Genomic DNA, 20,663 nt, shown 5'->3' with positions numbered 1-20,663 from the left:
GCTCCGCTCCCCTCCTCACCCCACTCTGCAGGACAAAGCCCTGCCCCCTTGCCCAGCGTTCTGTCCTCCTCCGGGGACAGAGTGGGTAGATGGGCAGGAGGGGCGTTTCCCGCTGCAGCGCCGCGTAGCTGGTCCTCCTTCCTGGGAACTGGGGCTGGGTAAGAGAACCGCGCCTGTTTGGCCCCGGTTTCCTTCTTTTTTTGTTCCGTGTTTCGTTTCAGTTGTCTTTGAAATCTGACCCCCGTGCCGCCCACCCTTGGTGAGGATCGCAAATCGAGGTGCCTTCCTTGTCTGCTCTTCCTGAGTGTTCTGTTTGTGTTCCCTAACTGCCGAGCCTCAGCCAGCATGGGTCCCTGGGGGGAATCATTCCAGGGGAAGCCGGCCCCGCAGGGAAACTGGATTTCTGCCGGGGAACCAGGCCTGCTCCTACCCCGCCCGCCCCCTCCCTGGCGGCTTTCGGGAGCTGCCTCCGGGGACTCGCTTCCCAGCACGAGCGAGGGGTTACGGCAGGTCTGCCGCCTCCAGGGAGGCCCACGAAGCAGCGACCCGCTCCTGGGGTGGGTGCTTCGGCCGGTGGGACCCCCCGGAGACTGAACTCCCTGCTCTGTCGCCCCACCCCTGCCTCCTCCTCCATCTGCACTACGTTCCCAGCCTGATCCTCAGATTCCTGCTCAAGGAAGAAGCTTCGAGTCCTTCAGGTGAAATAGTCACACGGAAGCAAAACAAAACTATATATATTTTCTTTTTTTTTTTTTTTGCCTTATTGTTTTTTTTTTTCCAAGAAAACTACTAAATTAAATAATTTTTAAAAAGTCAGATTGTCTGTCTGATTCACTTCTACTTAGTAGGAGGCAGCGGAAAGAGGTGGAGAACTGGCCCCACGGTGATTTGTTTTTCGGGAGTCAGGGAACTTGATCTTCATGGGAAACTGGGTGAAAAACTCGGCATGGGTTTCCAGATGTTTGAATTTAATTTCACCCGCCCGTATAAATTCTCAGAGTCTTAGCTGATCCATGCAGGGATTCAAATTCTGTGTTTTGAAGAATAAGCAACTGAGAGGTGATTGGAAGACCTTGGAAAGACGTAAGGACGCTGAAAATGCTGGTTTAGGTTTTCTCTGAGAAGTTCAAAGGGGGAGAAGCTGGGCACGGTGGGGGTGGGGGTGGGGGGGTGGAGACCTTGGAGGAGGGCACCTGGGGGAGCGGCCCCTGTCTTCAGCCTGTGTTTCTGTGTCCAGGGTCCTGAGACTGGAGCGCTCAACGTTGCCTGACTTCCACTTAAACAATTTTTAAGCCGTTCATGTTAGTCGTCAGGCTGAATATGAAGAAAGACGCCCAGAAAATAAACTAATTTACTCAAGGTCACATAGTTGATTGGTTAGTCACACCACTGGAATTCCAAGCAGGGTTTGTTTAACCCTGGAGTTTGCGACCTCTGCAACCTTGTGTTCTGTGAGACACTGGGCTGGAAGGCAGTGGGTAGCTAAGTCATTTCCTCCTCCTGGGCTAAACATCGTGAAGACATGGGTATCTGTCTTTCCAGAAGCTTCTTAATGTGGATAATACTGTGTGGGGAGTCCTACCTGAAGGAAGGAGCGTTCTTGAAGTTCGTCCTCCTGACGCCTTCACTTCTCAAGGCTCTCATGCCCACAAAATCAGTTGCATTGTCAGGGTTAACTTTTTCGAGCCTGGTTCTTGGGAAGGCCACTGATCTGGCACAAGTCATTTGCCCGATTCCCATTATGGGCTGGGTGTGAAGTATCAGCAGTGGTTTTTCTGGCAGCTACAGCATGGTAGTAGACCCCTGACGTTTGTGAGGCTGCATCCTGCAATCTTGAATAGCAGGTGGTGTGTAATGTCCTCCAATAAGGGCAGTTGAATGTACCCAAAACATTTCAACATCCTTCTTCATTTTTTTTAACTTATTATTTTGTGTTGGGGTAAAGCTGATGAACGATGTGGTGAAAGTTTCAGATGAACAGCCGAGGGATTCAGCCATGCACATACGTGTATCCGTTCTCCGCCCCGCCCCATCAAATCCCCTCCCATCCAGGCTGCCACATAGCATTCAACAGAGTTCCGTGCGCTGTACAATAGGTCCTGTTGGTTATCCATTTTAAATAAAACACAGCGTGTGTGCATATCCATCCCAAACTCCCTAACTGGCCCTCCCTGCACCGCTCCCCACACAACCCTAAGTTCATTTTCTAAGTCTCTTAGTCTCTGTTTTGTAAGTTCATTTGTATCCTTTCTTTTTAGGTTCCACTTGTAAGGGACGTCATATGATATTGCTTTTCTTTCTTTCTTCACTCAGTGTGAGGCTGTCTAGCTCCATCCTTTCAACATCCTTCCTTCAGTCCTTTAAGGGGCTGCTGTGACATGATGGGCTGGGGCAGAGATCCCCCGGAGTCTACCTTCCTCATGATTCACAGTTATATATGACTCAGCAAAATGACACAGTATTGCATCTGTCAGGGAACTCTGCCCAGTCACTCAGTCGTGTCCAACTCTTTGTGACCCCACGGACTGCAGCCCGCCAGGCTCCTCTGTCCATGGGATTATCCCAGGCAAGCATACTGGAGTGGGTTGCCATTTCCTTCTCCACAGGGACCTCTGAAGTCCCACAAAAACATTAAACCTCTACATTTCAAGGATCTGCTCTACTTGCAGCAAGACAAATGAAAATCAACTTATAGTCCTAAAAGGAAGTGTAGAAAAATCACTACAACGTATTCACTATAAGGTATATATCTTGTGAAGCTCTTAACATTGTTATAAAAACTTAAGAGTTTGCTTCTAAAGGTTTATAAAGCTTTTGCCCAGTAATATGCCCTGCCCTGTGGGAAGCATTCCCGAAGCCGTCCATGGTTTTCTGTTCCAAAGTTCATAAACGGTGGTTACATTCTCCTCAGGCTTTCCTCCCTACTGTCTTTTCAGGTAAAGTGCTCCTCTTGGGGTTCACCTTGATTCCCCAAGGGAAGCTAACAAGCTGATTAGATGCAGTTTCCTTAAAGGTGAAAACTGGAGATCTCAGATTCTTCTATAAATAGCCTTGTGGAAGTCACACCTGAGTTTGATCAGGTGATTTTAGAAGTTAGTAAAGAACCAGATGTTTGAGCTTCCCTGTTGGCTTAGACGGTACAGAATCTGCCTGCAATGCAGGAGACACCGGTTTAATCCCTGGGTCGGGAAATCGCCTGGAGAAGGGAATGGCAACCTACTCCAGCATTCTTGCCTGGAAAATTCTATGGACAGAGGAACCTGGCAGGCTACAGTCCATGGGGTCGCAGAGTCGGGCACAACTGAGTGACTAACACACACCAAAAAACCAGTTGGCCCTGAGATAGATACGGCTAAGTATGTTTTCATTCATTCATTAAACACTGACTTCCAAGTTGTTACATAATATACATTAGGGATAACGAGCTCAGAAAAATGGACAATTACAATCTAGGTTGATAAATGGCACTGTAGAGAGGCAACACGCCTATAGGGAGTAGGGAGGGGGGATAAAGACGTTCACGGAAGCCTTCCACAACTAGGAGAACGTATCTGAGTTGAGAGTTGCAAGTTAGAGGAAGAGCAAAGTATAAAGTGCTGCATGCACCAAAAATTAAGGACCCAAATCAAGGAAAGCATCCTGAGTTTGGACGGCTATACGAATGGCTGGAGTTTAGGGTCAGGGAGAGGACGCTGATTGGGTGATGGACAGAGGTGAATCCCAAGTCATGGAAGTCTTTATATACTTTGGTGTTCAAAGAAGTCTTGGTTTTTGTTTTCAGTGAGGGAGCCAGAGAGAGATCTGGAAGCAGGATCGTGAGTCCCAGTGTGGAAAATGAGTGCTACTCAATCAATTAAGAGGCTGGAGAAACTGTGAGAATGAGAGGTGCAAGAATTCCAGGAATATTGAACAGGGATGAGTAGCACTTAAGCATGACTACTGGTGGGGAGCAGAGGGAAGGAGGAAGGAATCTGTGTTTTTCTGGCTCTGGAAACTTGGCTGGAAGGTGGCAGCTAGCTAAACAAGTCTAGAGGAAAGACAGGTTCACTTGGGGCATTCCGAGTTGGAGGAGCCTGTGGAGAGCTTAAGGAAGCAATTTAAAACATGGGCCCAGATTCACTTTGCTGTCCACCTGAAGCAAACACAACATTGTAAATCAACTATATCCCAATAAAAATTAAAGTCATCCAACCAAATGTAATGGCTACATTTTTGTGAAGACTGAGGAATGAGATGCTGAGAGGCTGCACATTGAAATCACCTGGAAGTTAAAAATATGTATAATTCTTAGCCCCATCTGCAGAGATTCTTATTCAGTTAGAGCTTGGGCTAGTGCAATTTTATATATATATAATATATGAATGCAAAAGGCCAAAAATTATGAAATGGGAGAAGGTGGGCTAAATCAGCATATTAGGGGATATTATTAAACTATAGATTGCTTCTCAGAGTTTGAGAGGTCTGAGTCAATTCCACTTTTTGACCATGTCTGTATGTTTCAAAATTTTTAAATGCCAAGATGAGATTACAACAATTGAGATTTTGTTGTTCAGTTGCTAAGTCATGTCTGACTCTTTCCGACCCGATGGACTGCAGCACACTAGGCCTCCCTGTCCATCACTATCTCCCAGGAGTTTGCTCAAACTCATGTCCATTGAGTCACTGATGTTATCCAACCATCTCATCTTCTGCACCCCCTTGTCCTTCTGCCCTCAATCTTTCCCAGCATCAGGGTCTTTTCCAAACAGTTGGTTCTTTGCATCAGGTGGCCAAAGTATTGGAGTTTCAGCTTCAGCATCAGTCCTTCCAGTGAAAATTCAGGGTTGATTTCCTTTAAGATAGACTGATTTGATCTCCTAGCAGTCCAAGGGACTCTCAAGAGTCTTCTCCAGCACCACAATTAGAAAGCATCAGTTGTTTGGTGCTCAGCTTTCTTTATGGTCCAACTCTCACATCCATACATGACTACTGGAAAAACCATAATTTGACTACAAGGACCTTTGTTGGCGAAGTGATGTCTCTGCTTTTTAGTACTCTGTCTAGGTTTGTCATAACTTTTCTTCCAGGGAGCAAGAGACTTCTAATTTCATGGCTGCAGTCACCATCTGCAGTGATTTTGGAGCCTAAAAAAATAAAGTCTGTCACTGTTTTCACTTTTACCCCATTTATTTGCCGTGAAGTGATGGGACCAGATGCCATGATCTTAGTTTTTTGAAGACTGAGTTTTAAGCCAGCTTTTTCACTCTCAGCAAGAGGCTCTTTAGTTCCTCTTCATTTTCTGCCATAAAGGTGGAATGATCTATATATCTGAGGTGGTTATTTCTCCTGGCAATCTTGATTTCAGCTTGTGATTCATCCAGCCTCTCATTTCACACGATGTACTATTCATATAATTTTAAATAAGCAGGGTGACAATATACAGCCTCAACAAAATTGAGGTACACTTTAAATGTTTAGATTTAGCAAATCAATGCTTTTAACATACAGATACCATGATATAAAAAGTAGAGACATTACTTTGCCAACAAAGGTCTGTCTAGTCACGGCTATGGTTTTTCCAGTGGTCATGTATGGATATGAGAGTTGGACTGTGAAGAAGGCTGAGCGCCGAAGAATTGATGTTTTTGAACTGTGGTGTTGGAGAAGACTCTTGAGAGTCCCTTGGACTGCAAGGAGATCCAACCAGTCCATTCTGAAGATCAGCCCTGGGATTTCTTTGGAAGGAATGATGCTAAAGCTGAAACTCCAGTACTTTGGCCACCTCATGGGAAGAGCTGACTCATTGGAAAAGACTCTGATGCTGGGAGGGATTGGGGGCAAGAGGAGAAGGGGACGACAGAGGATGAGATGGCTGGATGGCATCACCGACTCGATGGACGAGAGTTTGAGTGAACTCTGGGAGTTGGTGATGGACAGGGAGGCCTGGCGTGCTGCAATTCATGGGGTCGCAAAGAGTCGGACACGACTGAGCAACTGAACCATGACCCTATGTATAATACTTCATTGGGAGGTAATATTGAAAATTTACATTGGAAATCTTTACGAATGGCCTTCCTAACTGTTCTCTTCCATACATGTCTTGAAACCACTTTGACAATTTCTGAAAAATTCCACATGTTCGTATCTTTTGGCTTTGTGAAATCTGCCTTCTCACAAGAAAAACAAATACAAAAGGATAGTCATTACAGTATTGTTTTTAATAATGAAAACTGAGGGACAAATTAAAATGTCCATCATTAGGAATTTGATTAAGTGTATGTGTTATATCCACACAACCAATACGGTGTAAGCATTAAAAAGAATGAAATATGTCTACATAGCTAACATGAAAAAAGTCCATGATTTATTTTTACATGAGAAAAACAAATAGCAAGGTAGTTAGAAAAAGAGAAAAGTAAAATTATTACTTTTAGCTTATAAACAGAGGCCTTGCCTGCTGCTAAGTCGCTTCAGTCGTGTCCGACTCTGTGTGACCCCATAGACGGCAGCCCACCAGGCTCCCCCGTCCCTGGGATTCTCCAGGCAAGAACACTGGAGTGGGTTGCCATTTCCTTCTCAAATGCATGAGAGTGAAAAATGAAAGTGAAGTCACTCAGTCGTGTCAGACTCCTAGCGACCCCATGGACTGTAGCCCACCAGGCTCCTCCATCCTTGGGATTTTCCAGGCAAGAGTACTGGAGTGGGGTGCCATTGCCTTCTCCGCTACCTCCCGCTAAAAGTATATCCCAATCCTTCTTTTGCTACAATGGAGCAGATATTTAATTACAGATGCCAGGAAGCCACTTTCCGGAAGTTGCCGAAATAGCTCAGTTGGGAGAGCGTTAGACTGAAGATCTAAAGGTCCCTGGTTCAATCCCGGGTTTCGGCAGTGGTTTTAGGCGTCACCACCAACGATATTCCCTGAATACCCCCTATGGTTTGCATCCTCGTCTCCCCCTTCGGTGAGGGGAACCTCATTTGCCCTTGGATCGACAGGAAGCACTGGTCCCTACACCTTTGCTTTTAAGCTGGTCAATATCAAGTCAGTGTCCCTTTCCCTGCCCTTAAGTGTGTGAGGAACCAGCTCTCCCCATGCACCACGGGCCCTTCGCTTTTCTTTAAATTTATTTTTAGTTAGAGGATAATTGCGTTACAGTAGTGTGTTTCTTTCTGCAGTCAGCCCTAGGCAGACATGCCCCTCCCTCGTGAACCCCCCTCACTCCCACCCCACCCATCCCTGGAGGCGTCACAGCACGGATTTGAGCTCCCTGCCTCGGCCGGCCAGTTCCCAGCGGCTCTCTGTTTCATATGTGATAAAGTGTATTTTTCAACGTTACTCGTGGACTCTTCCCTCCCTCTCCTCCCCGGCCTGTTCCCTCTGTCTGCGTCTCCTCGGCTGCCCTGCAAAGAGGTTCTTCAATACCATCTTTGTAGAGTCCACACACACGCCTTAACATACATTTGTTTTTTCTCTTCCTGACTTCACTCTGTAAAATAAGCGCCAGGCTCTTCTACTTTATTCTCTTTCTAGTTCATCCTGCCTTCCTGGTTCGGACCACGCTCCGCGAGCTGCGGGAGTTCCAATCTTCCCCGCGCGTCCGGGGGCGGCGGCTCCCGGCTCTGCAGGTGGGTTTTGCGGGCAGGGAGCCGCCACGTGCGGGGTGGGGGGCTGTCCTCGGGGGTGGCCACAGCCTGCGCCCTCTCTCTGCCAAAGAGATCCTCAACTGCAGCTTGGTTTGACGACACAAGGACAGCTTTCGGTGATGGTGGCGGTGGCCGGGTGAGGTGGGGTGAGGGGTTGGAATTCCTTTCTGGTTTATGTCTGCACTAGGGTTACCAAATCAAATACACGGCGCCCAATTGAATTTAAATTTCAGAGAAACAATGACTATTTTTAGTATAAGCATGTCCCAAAGAGCGCATGGGACATAATAATTACATACTCGTTATTTTTCTGAAATTCAAATTTAACTGTAATTTTATTTGCTAATCGCAAATCGCTGTTGTCCATCCCATATCCACACCGCTCAGACTTGGATGCGCCCTCCCACCCCCACCCCGCCCCCACCCCCATCCCGAAGGCGCCTCAGCAAAGATAGTCAGAAACTCTCATCAGCAGGAACTGGATTTCAGAAGAGACTGGTAGTTTCTTGTTCTTAACAGCTCGCAGGTTTCAAAAGGCATCAGTTGATTTGTTCTCGTCACCACCAGACAAGACCTCGGGTGGGGACCACCAGGGAACACCCCAGGAATCGCCATCTTCCCGGGTTCCAGGTGTCCAGTGCTGCCCACATTGGTCTGGGATGGGGGCATCAAGGAAAGGGAGATTTGAAAGCTCTGGACTGAATCTTGAAAACAAACAGAAAACATTGAAAAATTTGTTGAGATAATGAGCCACTTCATTCAAGGCAGTGCAATGGCACACACAAGTAAAAGTGTTAGTTGCTTCAGTCATGTGCAACTCTTTGCAACCCTATGGACTGTAGCCCATCAGGCTCCTCTGTTCATGGGATTCTTCAGGCAAGAACACTGGATTGCCATGCCCTCCTCCAGGGGATCTTCCTGACTCAGGGATCGATCAGGGGCGTCTTACTTCTCGGGCATTGGCTGCAGGTTCTCTGCCACTAGGCACCTGGGAAGCCCCATGGACCACCCTCTCTCAGGCAAGGCTCCATTTTTCGCCAGCTCCCAGGCTGGGACACAGGGAGAGAGGCAGGAGGCCTACACCTCACGTTCTGAAAACTCAAGATGTGATGAAAGTCGGCATGGAGGACCTGTGATTTGCTCTCCCCTTTCTGTTAACCTGTGCCAAGAGAGCCACTGAGGAGGAGCTTCATCCCCCAAATCTTTGTGCTTTTGGGTGGAAGGATGCATTTTGATAAGGGACTCTGAAAAAGTCAATGATGATCAAAGAAAGGAAAAAACAACAACAACAACAACAGTGGATTAATGTCAGGCAGAACAAACTTTGCGTGATTTATGTCAATGTGTGTAAGAGTGGATTTGATGTGTCAATATAGCAGCTCTGGTACATAAATGCCGGGTGAGATGGTGCTATGAAGGTATTCTTTAGATATTATTAACATTTAGATCAGCAGACTCTGAATAAAGCAGTGGAGTACCCTCCATAACGCAGGTGTGCCTCATCTAATTATCTGAAGGTTTAAGAACAAAGATTGGGGTTTCCTAATGGAGAAGGAACTCTCCTCAAGACTAACATCGAAAACCTGCCTGAGCCTACAAATGGCTGCCCTGCTGAAGTTGGCCTAGAGACTGCAAAATCAACTCTTACCTGAATTTCCAGCGTGTTGGCCAACCCAGTAGATTTTAAACTTGCCAGCCCCCACAATCCCCTGAGCCAATGAAATAATGGTCTCTCAGTCCTGTGTGACTCTTTGTGACCCCATGGACTGTAACCTGCCGGGCTCCTCTATCCATGGATTTTCCAAGCAAGAATACTGGAGTGGGTTGTCATTCCTTTCTCCAGGGGAAATTCTCAACCCAGGGATCGAATCTGGGTCTCCTGCATTGCAGGCAGATTCTTTACTGTCTGAGCCACCAGGGAAGCCCTGATAAAATAAGTCGTCTCGATCTATCCACCGGGCTGCTGCTGCTGCTGCTGCTAAGTCGCTTCAGTCGTGTCCAACTCTGTACGACCCCAGAGACGGCAGCCCACTAGGCGCCTCTGTCCCTGGGATTCTCCAGGCAAGGACACTGGAGTGGGTTGCCATTTCCTTCTCCAATGCATGAAAGTGAAAAGTGAAAGTGAAGTCGCTACTCGTGCGGACTCTCAGCAACCCCATGGACTGCAGCCTACCAGGCTCCTCCATCCATGGGATTTTCCAGGCAAGAATACTGGAGTGGGGTGCCATTGCCTTCTCCAGATCCACCGGGATGGCAGGCTTTAAAGTGTTACACACAGGTAAGATGGAAGGATGAGATAGTAGTTATTGCTCCTGAGGAAAAAGTGCTCTGAACAACGTCAACCACCTCGGGACCACGAGGGTGGGCATTATATTCCTAGGAAATGTTGGGCCTTTGCCTTAAAAAGGCAAATTCTTCCCAGTTTCTAGCCTGAAGAATCTCTTCCAGAGGTATTTAGATAGAAACAAGAGGCCCGGGGAAGACAGGTGTTACTTGCCTGCAAGTAACAAGCTTGAAAGCTTGGCACACTCCTACTCGCCTTTCAGGGCACAGTTCTACTTCTCCCCGCACCCCTGCTGGCAGGTCCTTCTCTCCTTGCCTTCTAAGCATTCCTCTGTGTTATCTGAGCACTTCCATCTTCCTGTATTAAAGCATTAATTACACGGCTCCAAAGGTCCCTAGACAGCATATTAGAAAGTGGAGACATTACTTTGCCAACAAAGGTCCCTTCAATCAAAGCTGTGGTTTTTTCAGTAGTCATGTATGGATGTGAGAGTTGGACTATAAGGACAGCTGAGCACTGAAGAACTGATGCTTTTGAACTGTGGTGTTGGAGAAGACTCTTGAGAGTCCCTTCGACTGCAAGGAGATCCAACCAGTCCATCCTAAAGGAAATCAGTCCTGAATACTCATTGGAAGGACTGATGCTGAGGCTGAAACTCCAATACTTTGGCCACCTGATGCGAAGAACTGACTCATTGGAAAAGAGCCCGACGCTGGGAAAGATTGAAGGTGGGAGGAGAAGGGGATGACAGAGGATGAGATGGTTGGATGGCATCACCGACTCGATGGACATGAGTTTGGGTGGACTCCGGGAGTTGGTGATGGACAGGGAGGCCTGGCGTGCTGCAGTCCATGGGGTGGCAGAGTCGGACACGACTGGGCGACTGAACTGAAATGAACTGAAAGGTCTGCTCCCAGCTCTACAGTGGACCCACAGCGCGGGGGAGGGAACACCAAGGATTGGGGGGTCGCGGCGTGACGAGCCCACAGGACCGAAAGGGCGCCGAAACACGGCGTGTACGAAGCCCAGAGCGTCGCCCTCCGCTAATCCGTCTCGTGGGCCCAGGACGGGGACAGGGAAGTGCCGCGTGGCGCTTCTTGGGCGAGGAAGCGGCCTCAACCCCGCCTCGCGCGCTGAACCGAGGCCTCCGACCCCGCGCGCTCCGGGGTGAGGGCGCCGCGCGGGGTGGGGGCCTGAGGGCTGGCTTCTCCGGCCTCAGGAAGCACGTGTGCCAGGGCTCTCTACAGGAAGGCGCACCTCTCCTGTTTCACTGCAGGAACCTGCCTTCGGCTGCCCGAGAGCCACCTAGTCCCCTCCCCTCCGCCCTCCCCACTTGGCCGCGCCCCGCCGCGGAACCTGCAGACTGGAACTGAGACGCTCGCTGGAGGAAGCCGGAAACGCCCGGAGCGCCTCGCCCACAATCCTCAGCGCCAGCCTTCGTACGGCCTTCACTCATCAGAGTGTGCTCCCGAGTCGTGAGCCCGGATAGCTCAGTCGGTAGAGCATCAGACTTTTAATCTGAGGGTCCAGGGTTCAAGTCCCTGTTCGGGCGCAATTTTGACTTTTTAACAAAAATACCGGGGTTTTTGAAAGTGAGAGCCAGGTATAGAGCCTCCGTTTGTTAGCCTCTTTCCTTTGGAAAAGGGAGTGAGATGTGGCGCGTGTACGCTGCGCACCCAGTCGCTTTCGGGGGAACAGCCCCGCAGACCCCGCAAGCCCTGGTTGCACAGGCCCCGCGAGACGCGCCGGGCGTCGCGGACGCTCTAAAGCCCGGGTTTCCGGGCAGCCGCGGGCGGGCGGCGCGGCCCCGCTGCGGAGGTGGACGGCGCGTCGGGCAGGCCGGGGCTCCCGCATGGCCGCCGCCCTCCGGTCTCACCCAGAGTTTGGAGCGGGGCAGCCCTGCTTGGTTGTGGGTGCTTTGAGGGCAGATTAGTGACTGCAGTTAAAAGATAGCGTGTTCTGCCACCCTGACGGCGGGGCGGCGCCTGAAGGGACCCGCGTCGGTCACGCGCTGGGCACCCGGTGGGCGGCTGTCGGTCCTCTCGTTGGCGTCCGGGGGAGAGGCCGGGAAGCGTCAGGGGGCGAGAAAAGGCGGCCTGGGACTCGGCGGGCCGTGACTGTTCCTCAGACGACAGGAATGCGGTTTCTTCCTCACTGCTCCGGAAAGCTCCGAGCTAAAAGCGGCGCACTTTGGAAGGTGAGGTTGGCAACTGAAGAAGCAGAGACGAGAGAGGAGTCTTTTTACAATTTTTCTTTAGAATTTTCCTTAACAGGGTTGAAGACGCAGCCAGCGTCGCCGAAATAGCTCAGTTGGGAGAGCGTTAGACTGAAGATCTAAAGGTCCCTGGTTCAATCCCGGGTTTCGGCAGGGCTTTTGCTGAGTGGGTCTGGAGTCCTTTCCTTTCTTTCGTGCCTTTCCAAAGGCAGGCCACCACACACGGTGAAGATGCTAAGAGCTTAAGCCTTTAAAGAAACCTGGACCCGGTCGCACAGTCACTCCACTTACACACTGTTGGATGCTGGGTCGCAGCCGTGTGGCCTGACTCATTTATAATGTGGTCAGCTCAGGTCTACAGGTGGAAGGTCTTGGGTTTGATGCCAGATATAATCACGTTGGGCTTGCAAGTTTTTCTTATCGGAGGCAGACATGAAGACAGTGTTCAAAAACGTTTGTCTCTACAGCAGGACTGGCAAATCAGGGTCCCACCAGTGCATTAGAAGAATGGTCGGGATGGTTCCTGGCTGGAGAGGTAATTTATAAGCACGTGTCACGACCTAAAATATTTCTTGCAATCTCAGTTTTCTCACCTCTCTTCTCATAAACCGTGCGTGAACTGTTACTGCTCAGAGCGAATGTTTGCAAATTTCCTGTCAGGAGCATTACCATCGTTACTCTGACGACAGGGATGCAAATGTCTTGGTTATGTGTTTATTGATGTTTTGAAAATAAACTAATTCTACACACTAGTTTTAAGATAAAAATATCCAAAGACCAAGTATCTATCATACAAAGGCTGTAAAAGACTGAGGTTGGGAGAGAAAGTTACTGGGCACTTTCCTCCCCTTTCACTTTTTCTGCAAAACCCACCCCGGTCTGGCCTGCCTGCTGGGTTGTAAACTCCGGACTGAATCAAGTGTGTTTTGCACAACCTCACCTCAGAGAGTGGTGTGGACGCATTCCAATTTGTTTCACGATTTTAAAATAACCGCCGCCCGAACAGGGACTTGAACCCTGGACCCTCAGATTAAAAGTCTGATGCTCTACCGACTGAGCTATCCGGGCTCCCTAAAATACTTCCTCTCCTAGTCTATCCACAGAAAATAGACCGCGCTGCCGTTCCTATTGGATTAAAATTCTGAGTCTTTTTGTTGATTTAGTGAGTGGTGAAACTGCAAAATCAAGTTGGAGCAGGCTCTCGGTGGAAGTCTTTTCTGATCCCGTCACAGACAGACTATGAAGAAAATATTAGTAAGTGCCGGCCAACCCCTGCTCCGACCGGAGGAGGATGCTCTCCCCCTTGCATCTCAAGGAAGCATCTCAGGAGGAATTCTGATTTAGGACCCTTGGGGGGCCTCCTGGGGAGCTGGGGATTTCTAAACCCAGTCTTGGTCTGTGAAGAGCCCCAGAGCATCTTGTGGGTGGAACCTTATGAATAATTGATTAGGTTTCCTGTCTTTATTCATCAGAACCTATTCAGGACCAAGACTCGGTGGGCGTCCTCAGTGAGGCAGGAAGACACACGAGATAGATATCAAGCGCTTGGGTGGTGGGAAGCCGGTCAACACCGGAAGTTAAGGGTCCTAACTAGTCTTCCAGCGGATGATGATTGCCAGCTGAGCTGCCAATGGTGACTGGGGGCCTGAAGGCTCAGGAAGAGAATCCTGAGCAGAGGGAAGGGCAGAAGGGAAAAGACCTCCGCTAGTGAATCTGAACATTTTCCTTGAAGCTCTCATTGAAAAGTTTCAATCAGGCTGAATTTTATATTTTTAGGAAGTCCTATTACCCTGGAGGCAACCCATGTTGCCTACCGTTCTATCAAACACTGATAGATAGCCATCTATCAAGCCATCAGGCCATCAGGCACTGCAGCCATCAAGCCTTCAGGCACTGCAGCTTCCCTGTTGTGTACTCTAAGGGGAATTCAGAATGGATAAAAAACAGGATATTGGCCCTAGATAGTTAAGATGCATGTCAAAGGAATAATTTCAATAATTTCAATGACGATTGCATCATCCCATACTTAGGAAAGCACTAAAATAATTAACTTGAGATGTATGTTTTTCTATGTTTAGCAGTAATCTTTTAATGTTCAATTATATTTTTTTTTCCCCTCCAGAAAAAATCCCTATATATCCTGGGTCCTGCCTTACTTTCTTTGAAACAGTTCCTCAGAGCTACCTGAGAGTCTGCTTCTCTGGCTGGTCTTCAGTCAGGTCCTTGAATAAAATGTGACTCGTAAGTTGTCGGTTGTGTGTGTGTGTTTCAATTGTCAATAGTAGGCACCCCCCCCCCCCCCCCGCTTTTTTTTTCTTACTTCTGCTCCTTCATTGCCATGTTATTCATCAAGGCGTTGGATAAGATCCCTTGAAAGAGAAAGGAAGGGAAGGGAATCCTATGGAGTAGAGCCTCATAAGGGTTTTAGCTGTCCCTGGAATTCAGACACCTCCTCTGTTGGGGAAGAATAATTGTAGTTCTTTTATGGAGAAATGTACCACGTAACTGAGCAGGATCCTAGGGGGCCTTCCTGGGACACACTCCTCACCCCCACTACAAAGCTACCTGTCTCTTGTTTGTAGAAAAGGTTTCCTCTCCCAGGCCTCCCAAAGGCTAGCTCTAGAGGTAAGGATTGGAAACATGTAAACATCTAGTAACAAAAGCTAGCAGCTGGGCCAGGAGTTTTTATTCAGTCACTAAGTCCTGTCCAACTCTTTGCAACCCCATGGACTGCAGCACACCAGGCTTCCCTGTTGTTCACTGTCTTCCAGAGTTTGCTCAAATTCATGCCCACTGAGTGGTGGTGCTATATGATCATCTCATCCTCTGTCGCCCCCTTCCTGGGCCAAGAGAACTGGTAACAATGGAAATAGATCAGCCACATAAGTCACAGCATCTTTAGTTCCTCCCTGAAAGACACAGATAACAGTATCTGATGCACATTCCTGAGGTGGTTTGCAGATGCTAAAACCACCACCAGAGGGAAAAAGCCAGCTGCACAGAGAGCAGACTGTAGCCTTGACACAAATGACTCCATCTTGATCGGTACCAAATCTGTGGCTTGCATACTTCCAGAAATTTGCCTCAAGAAAGTGGAACCAAACTGACCCTGGAGTTGAAGATTAACTGTGATTAAAACAAGACGAGTCCAGCCAGACCACAGCGTTACTCATTTTGAGACGACCGTCAGAGCTGGCTGTGCTGTTCTGCACACAAGACCCACTCGCTCACCCCAGACACTTCCTGGTTTTTCCCTATGAAATCTTTTTCTCTCCATCTGAAAACTTGGAGACGGTTAGGGGTACACCCGTCTTCTATCTTCCTAGGTTGCTGGCTTCCTGAATAAAAAGCTTCTTTCTTTCCCCACCAGTTCTTGTGTCTCTTGAACATTGACTTTTGAGTGAGAACAGCTGCACCTGAGTTCATTTCTAGCTCCTGCCGCTAACCTCAGGAACTACGAACAAAGTTTAAAAAGTAATCCAGTATGGAAAGATATTCAAGTTACGTTGAACAAAAATGACAGAAGTTGCCAAACAACATGTATGCCATAATATGTGTGGAAGAGTCAAGGATGTGCACAGGAATAGACATCCTTTAAATGTGTATATCTGTATATATACGTATTAAACATGTATAAACATGTATAAACGCATACATGTATTAAATATATATATTTACATATTTGTTTTTTGCATATACATGAGATGTTTAAGAATAGAAAACAATCTAATAAAAATGACCACCTTTAGAGGAACGGCTTTGAAGTGTGTGTTTCCTCTAAGTACATCTGTATTATTGGGTAAAAAAAAAAACAAGCGCGTATTGTTTTAAATAATAAATGAAGAAAAAATGTATCAGATTATTCTATCCTTCAGAGATCACATAGGCAGTCCTTCAGATCAAAGCGTCCCTGATCCTGTGTTTTCTACAGACCCCAGCAGACAAAAGAGAAAAACAAATTTCCCTCCCAGTAGGAGCTGGGTCCAGAGAAGGCGATGGTACCCCACTCCAGTATTCCAGACACTCCAGACATGACTGAGCGACTTCACTTTCACTTTTCACTTTCATGCATTGGAGAAGGAAATGGCAACCCACTCCAGTGTTCTTGCCTGGAGAATTCCAGGGATGGGGGAGCCTGGTGGGCTGCTGTCTATGGGGTCACACAGAGTCGGACACAACTGAAGCGACTTAGCAGCAGCAGCAGCAGCAGCAGCAGGGGCTGGGTCTCCCTCTGTGCCTCAGGGTTTTGGAGGGGAGTTACTGGTGTCCAGGAGGACTTTTCCCCTGTATCCTTCTTAGTTCTTCTGATGGTCTAAGAATTAAATTGATGAGACATACTAACAGGAGAAAATCAAAGAAAAGTTGAATAACGTGTACATGGAAGGGACCCAGAAAAATCAGTAACTTGCCAAAATGTCTGAAACCCTCACCACAAATATCTTCAGCTAAAGCCAAAAGAGGATGCTCCGGGTAGTGATTTGGGACCTCAAAGGGGAAGAAGGCAACTGACATGGGGATGGAAAAGCAAATGTGTGCTAAACCAAGGTTTGCTGGGCCATGCAGAGGCCACGGGGGGTGGGGGGGTTGGGGGGGTGAGGGGGTGGGTAGGGACTTTTAATGCAGAGCCTGTGCTGGGTGTTTCCCTGTCTACACAACTGTTGGGGGTCCTGCTGTCTACAGCGATAGCTCCCTGCCTGGAACAGGTTCTCCATGGCCTTTCTTCAGGCGGTCAGGGAGAAGGTTAAAAGTCACACTTTATTCTCCAGCGTTTTAGACTTCAATTGTTTTCAGCTTGAGACAATCCTCGTGCCAAAGACACATTTTGAGGTGGTGAATTTGCTCCCCTCCACTGGTAGTGAAAAATCACCAGTGAAATTAGAAGCATCTTTCACAAATGAAGGTGTGGATCCCTACGAATTATATGACATGGCTTTAACCAAGAAAAATAAAAGCAGCTCCCCCACCCCTGCCTCAGGAGTTCCCTGTCTGATGAAGTCAATCCTCTGAGGAGCTGGTGAGCTTTTGGCATAACCTCGGCTTCTACCACAGCTCTGGGTTCAAAGCTGAGTTCGGCTTTGAATGCAACTGGGGGAGCATGAAGATCTATTTGCTGTTCTCCTAAGGCAGACTAGATGGACAGGCACTGAACACGGAGAACCGAAGTCTCAGAGGGCGAAACATCAAGTGTTGATGGTGTGGAACTGGGTTGCTTAGCACAGAGAGAGTTAACTGGAGCTGTGTGCAATCTCATTTAACAAACTGTAGTGTTTTTTTTTGTTCCCCCCTATGTACTATCCCTCCGTCTTTTCGTCCTCCATCCTGAAATGCCACCGTCTTCCCACTTTCCAAGTTCTTTGGTTTGGGAAGTTCCCTCCAGTCCTTAAAGTCAGGGATCTCGCCTGTCTTTGCCACAGAGATCCCGGCTTGATCCCTTCCAGAGGGCGTCCGGTCCTGAGGACTCTTAGACCGTCGGTATCGCTGCGCCCACCACAGGCAGGCCCACCTTTGTCCTGAAAAAGTTCTGTGGCACTCTATCGTGCCAGCCCACTTAATTGTGCATAGCGCTTACCACCATCTGGAATTCTATTTGCTGGTTTATAAACCATCTCTCCCCTCTCTTACTCTACTCTGCAAGCCTGCTGGTAAGGACCTTGTATATTTGTTGCTGTTCATGTTATTTTCTGCTTATTTATTTTTTTAATCTTCGCATGCCCACAACCTCGGCGTTCAGAACGGTATTTGGCACATAGCATGGTCTTAAATGGCGACTGCTTATTTTATTTTTTAATTTAAATTTATTTTGGTGACTGTTTAAAAAAGCGAAAGTTTTTACTGCACACTGCCTCCTGCCCACTTCTCTACCAAGTGGCATAGCTTCACGTTGACGTGTACTTTCTAACTTTCCAAGCCGTAAATTCTGAAGTTATTGCTACATTTTCCAGGTCTGCTACAAACTTTCAGATTAAAAGGTCATCGCGCCTCAGGCTGGAAAAGCAGGACCCGTTGTACCAGAAGTGGGGTTCGAACCCACGAGGATATAAATCCATTGGATCTTAAGTCCAACGCCTTAACCACTCGGCCATTCTGGTATCTGCCAAGTAAGTCTTATTTTTACGCAAATTGAGTCATATTAAGCTACTGCTAAGTTGTAAAACAATAAAACATTTTATTCCTTTAAAATTTTATTCCTGTTGTACAAGAACAACAAGGGAATGGGAGTGGGGAGGGGCCGCTCAGCAGCTTTCACCACGGCCTGTTAATTTCCTCAGGTCGAGTTAGCAGAGGCTCTGGAGCCACATCAAAGCGATGGGGAAGACTGAAGAGGCAGGACTCATCACAGCGAAGTGGGATGGGACCCCTCCCAACGTGGGCGAAGGTCGCTGGACTTGGTAGGTGATGTGTTTATCTCCCTCCGAACTCTTTCCTCATTTATCAAAAGAGAAGCGACTCTGGTGGGACTCGAACCCACAACCTTTGAATGCCTCCGTCATATCTAGAAGTCCAATGCGCTATCCATTGCGCCACAGAGCCCGGTGCTCAGGCCCCCTCCGCGCAGCTGACATCAAGGCAGAGCGGCGGCGTCTGGGGGCCGCCACGGGCGCATCCAGACCGGCTCTGCCCCGGACAAGTGGGGGCGCTCGTGTCGCCGAGGACAAGTGCGGACGGGACTTGCGGGGAGAGGTCTGAGGGCCATCTGAACGCTTCCCTCCGCGGGCCGTCACCGGCCTCCACCCTCCGCCTCACTGTGCGGAGGAAAAAGTCTCTGCGCGCGGTTTCTGTATCCCATCCTGGCGGAGGTCTGCAGCGCGCGGTTCCATAGTGTAGCGGTTATCACGTCTGCTTTACACGCAGAAGGTCCTGGGTTCGAGCCCCAGTGGAACCACGAGGCGGGGGTCGCTCTCTTTTAGAAGCATTTTAAGTTGAGACTTCTTGGGGCCAGCCGCTGCTTGAGTTTTAACTCGGGAAGTGGCGACTGCGACTCCCAACGGGGCTTTGCCCCGAGCCCCAAGCGCAGACTCGCGCCGAGGTGCCCGTGCAGACGGGCCGCCGAGGCTGCCCCTTCGCGGCGTTTCTAGGAGCGTGCGGGCGGCCCCGCCCGGCTCAGGGCGTCGCACGCCATTGCGCCTGCGCGCTCGCGCCTGCAGGTGGGTCGGCCTCCGGGTCCCTGAGGGGGCCGCGGGCGTCGCGCGCCATTGCGCCTGCGCGCTCGCGCCCGCCAGTGGATCTGCTTCCGGGTCCCTGAGGAGGTCCGCGGGCCCTGCTCTGTCCACGCCTGCTTGGCCGCGAGGGACATCCCTACGGTCCCCTCCCTTGTTTGTTCATTACTTCACGTCCGCTGACCTGTTGCTTCATTTAAGTTTACAGTACTTTTTGAAACATTGTGTGCTGATGGTCGTGGACTTGGGCAAACCCTGGGAGACAGTGAGGGACAGGGAGGCCCAGCGTGCTGCCGCCCCTGGGGTCGCAAAGAGTCGGAGACGACTGAGCGCTGAGCAGTAACACGCGGATGCTGGAGAAACCAAACCTGCCCCTCTGTTTTTACAGTGTTGTTTCCCCCGGTTAAGAATTTCTCTTTGACCAAATTGTAGCCGGCCCCTCTGAGCCCTTGTCTCAAATAGCCGGCTTATAAGGCTTGAAGAGACAGTAACACTAGTATTGCTTTTAATGAACTGTGGTGTTGGAGAAGACTCTTGAGAGTCCTTTGGACTGCAAGGAGATCCAAGCAGTCCATCCTAAAGGAAATCAGTCCTGAATATTCATTGGAAGGACTGATGCTGAAGCGGAAACTCTAATACTTTGGCCACCTGATGCGAAGAGCCGACTCATTGGAAAAGAGCCCGATGCTGGGAAAGATTGAAGGTGGGAGGAGAAGGGGATGACAGAGGATGAGATGGTTGGATGGCATCACCGACGTGATGGACATGGATTTGAGTAAACTCCGGGAGTTGGTGATGGACAGGAAGGCCTGGCGTGCTGCAGTCTATAGGGTCGCAAAGAGTCAGACACGACTGAACTGACTGAATTCAAGGCTGCACCCCCTAAAATGGCCCGACTTTCAATTACAGAGTCTGCCTGAGAAAGCTGAAGGCTGCCGCCCCGTTCCGCCTTTACTGTTTGTTCCAGACAGGAGCTGAATTTGCCCTCATCGCCTGTGTCTCCTGCATCAGGCGGGTTCTTTACCACTAGCACCACCCAGAGCCCCTCTTCGTAAAAGACTTATGATTATTGTACAAAAGGTAGCATGCCATAAGGACCTCTCCCCCGCCCCAGCAATATCCTAGAAGTCTTTCTATTTCCTTCTTAAGCCTTCACTCATCCTTTCACTTCATGGTTTGGGTATAGCCCAGTTCTTTAATCTGTGCCTTTTAATGAGCGATTACATTGTATTCAGTCTTACAGACCATGCTCTAGTGGGTTTCCTTATGTGTAGGTTTTGGAGTGGATCAGTCTGTAGAGTACTAATAGCAGAAATCTTGAATGGTTACTATTATCTGACCTATTTTACAGATGAGGAAGAGAAAGAACAGGGAAGTTAATTGA

General features: G+C 48.9%; 2 long non-coding RNA genes and 7 other non-coding genes across 10 annotated transcripts; 6 read left to right on the top strand and 3 right to left on the bottom strand.

Annotated features, from left to right (window-relative positions):
• Nucleotides 1-6,795: 6,795 nt before the first annotated feature.
• Nucleotides 6,796-6,868, top strand: TRNAF-GAA (transfer RNA phenylalanine (anticodon GAA)). The gene has a single exon. It is a non-coding gene; the product is annotated as a tRNA-Phe (tRNA).
• Nucleotides 6,869-11,386: 4,518 nt separating this feature from the next.
• TRNAK-UUU (transfer RNA lysine (anticodon UUU)) lies at nucleotides 11,387-11,459 on the top strand. Its single transcript has one exon. It is a non-coding gene; the product is annotated as a tRNA-Lys (tRNA).
• Nucleotides 11,460-11,516: 57 nt separating this feature from the next.
• Nucleotides 11,517-15,876, top strand: LOC109570001 (uncharacterized). Of its 2 annotated transcripts, none has more exons than XR_011560601.1 (4): nucleotides 11,517-12,104; nucleotides 13,286-13,376; nucleotides 14,245-14,363; nucleotides 15,198-15,876. It is a non-coding gene; the product is annotated as an uncharacterized lncRNA (long non-coding RNA). The 2 variants fall into 2 exon arrangements; XR_002182406.2 differs by having other exon boundaries at nucleotides 14,894-15,876.
• TRNAF-GAA (transfer RNA phenylalanine (anticodon GAA)) lies at nucleotides 12,203-12,275 on the top strand. Its single transcript has one exon. It is a non-coding gene; the product is annotated as a tRNA-Phe (tRNA).
• TRNAK-UUU (transfer RNA lysine (anticodon UUU)) lies at nucleotides 13,118-13,190 on the bottom strand. Its single transcript has one exon. It is a non-coding gene; the product is annotated as a tRNA-Lys (tRNA).
• A 2,171-nt stretch (nucleotides 15,877-18,047) lies between the features above and the next one.
• LOC139176110 (uncharacterized) lies at nucleotides 18,048-19,026 on the top strand. The gene is made up of 2 exons (XR_011560600.1): nucleotides 18,048-18,220; nucleotides 18,392-19,026. It is a non-coding gene; the product is annotated as an uncharacterized lncRNA (long non-coding RNA).
• Nucleotides 18,129-18,211, bottom strand: TRNAL-UAA (transfer RNA leucine (anticodon UAA)). The gene has a single exon. It is a non-coding gene; the product is annotated as a tRNA-Leu (tRNA).
• TRNAR-UCU (transfer RNA arginine (anticodon UCU)) lies at nucleotides 18,567-18,653 on the bottom strand. Its single transcript is given in 2 exon segments — nucleotides 18,567-18,602; nucleotides 18,617-18,653. It is a non-coding gene; the product is annotated as a tRNA-Arg (tRNA).
• Nucleotides 18,933-19,005, top strand: TRNAV-UAC (transfer RNA valine (anticodon UAC)). Its single transcript has one exon. It is a non-coding gene; the product is annotated as a tRNA-Val (tRNA).
• Nucleotides 19,027-20,663: the final 1,637 nt, after the last annotated feature.

Source organism: Bos indicus, chromosome 15, assembly GCF_029378745.1.
Source record: "Bos indicus isolate NIAB-ARS_2022 breed Sahiwal x Tharparkar chromosome 15, NIAB-ARS_B.indTharparkar_mat_pri_1.0, whole genome shotgun sequence".
NCBI lineage: Eukaryota > Metazoa > Chordata > Mammalia > Artiodactyla > Bovidae > Bos > Bos indicus.
The sequence above is the reverse complement of the archived record's forward strand: the minus strand, read 5'-3'. Positions and strand labels throughout refer to the sequence as shown.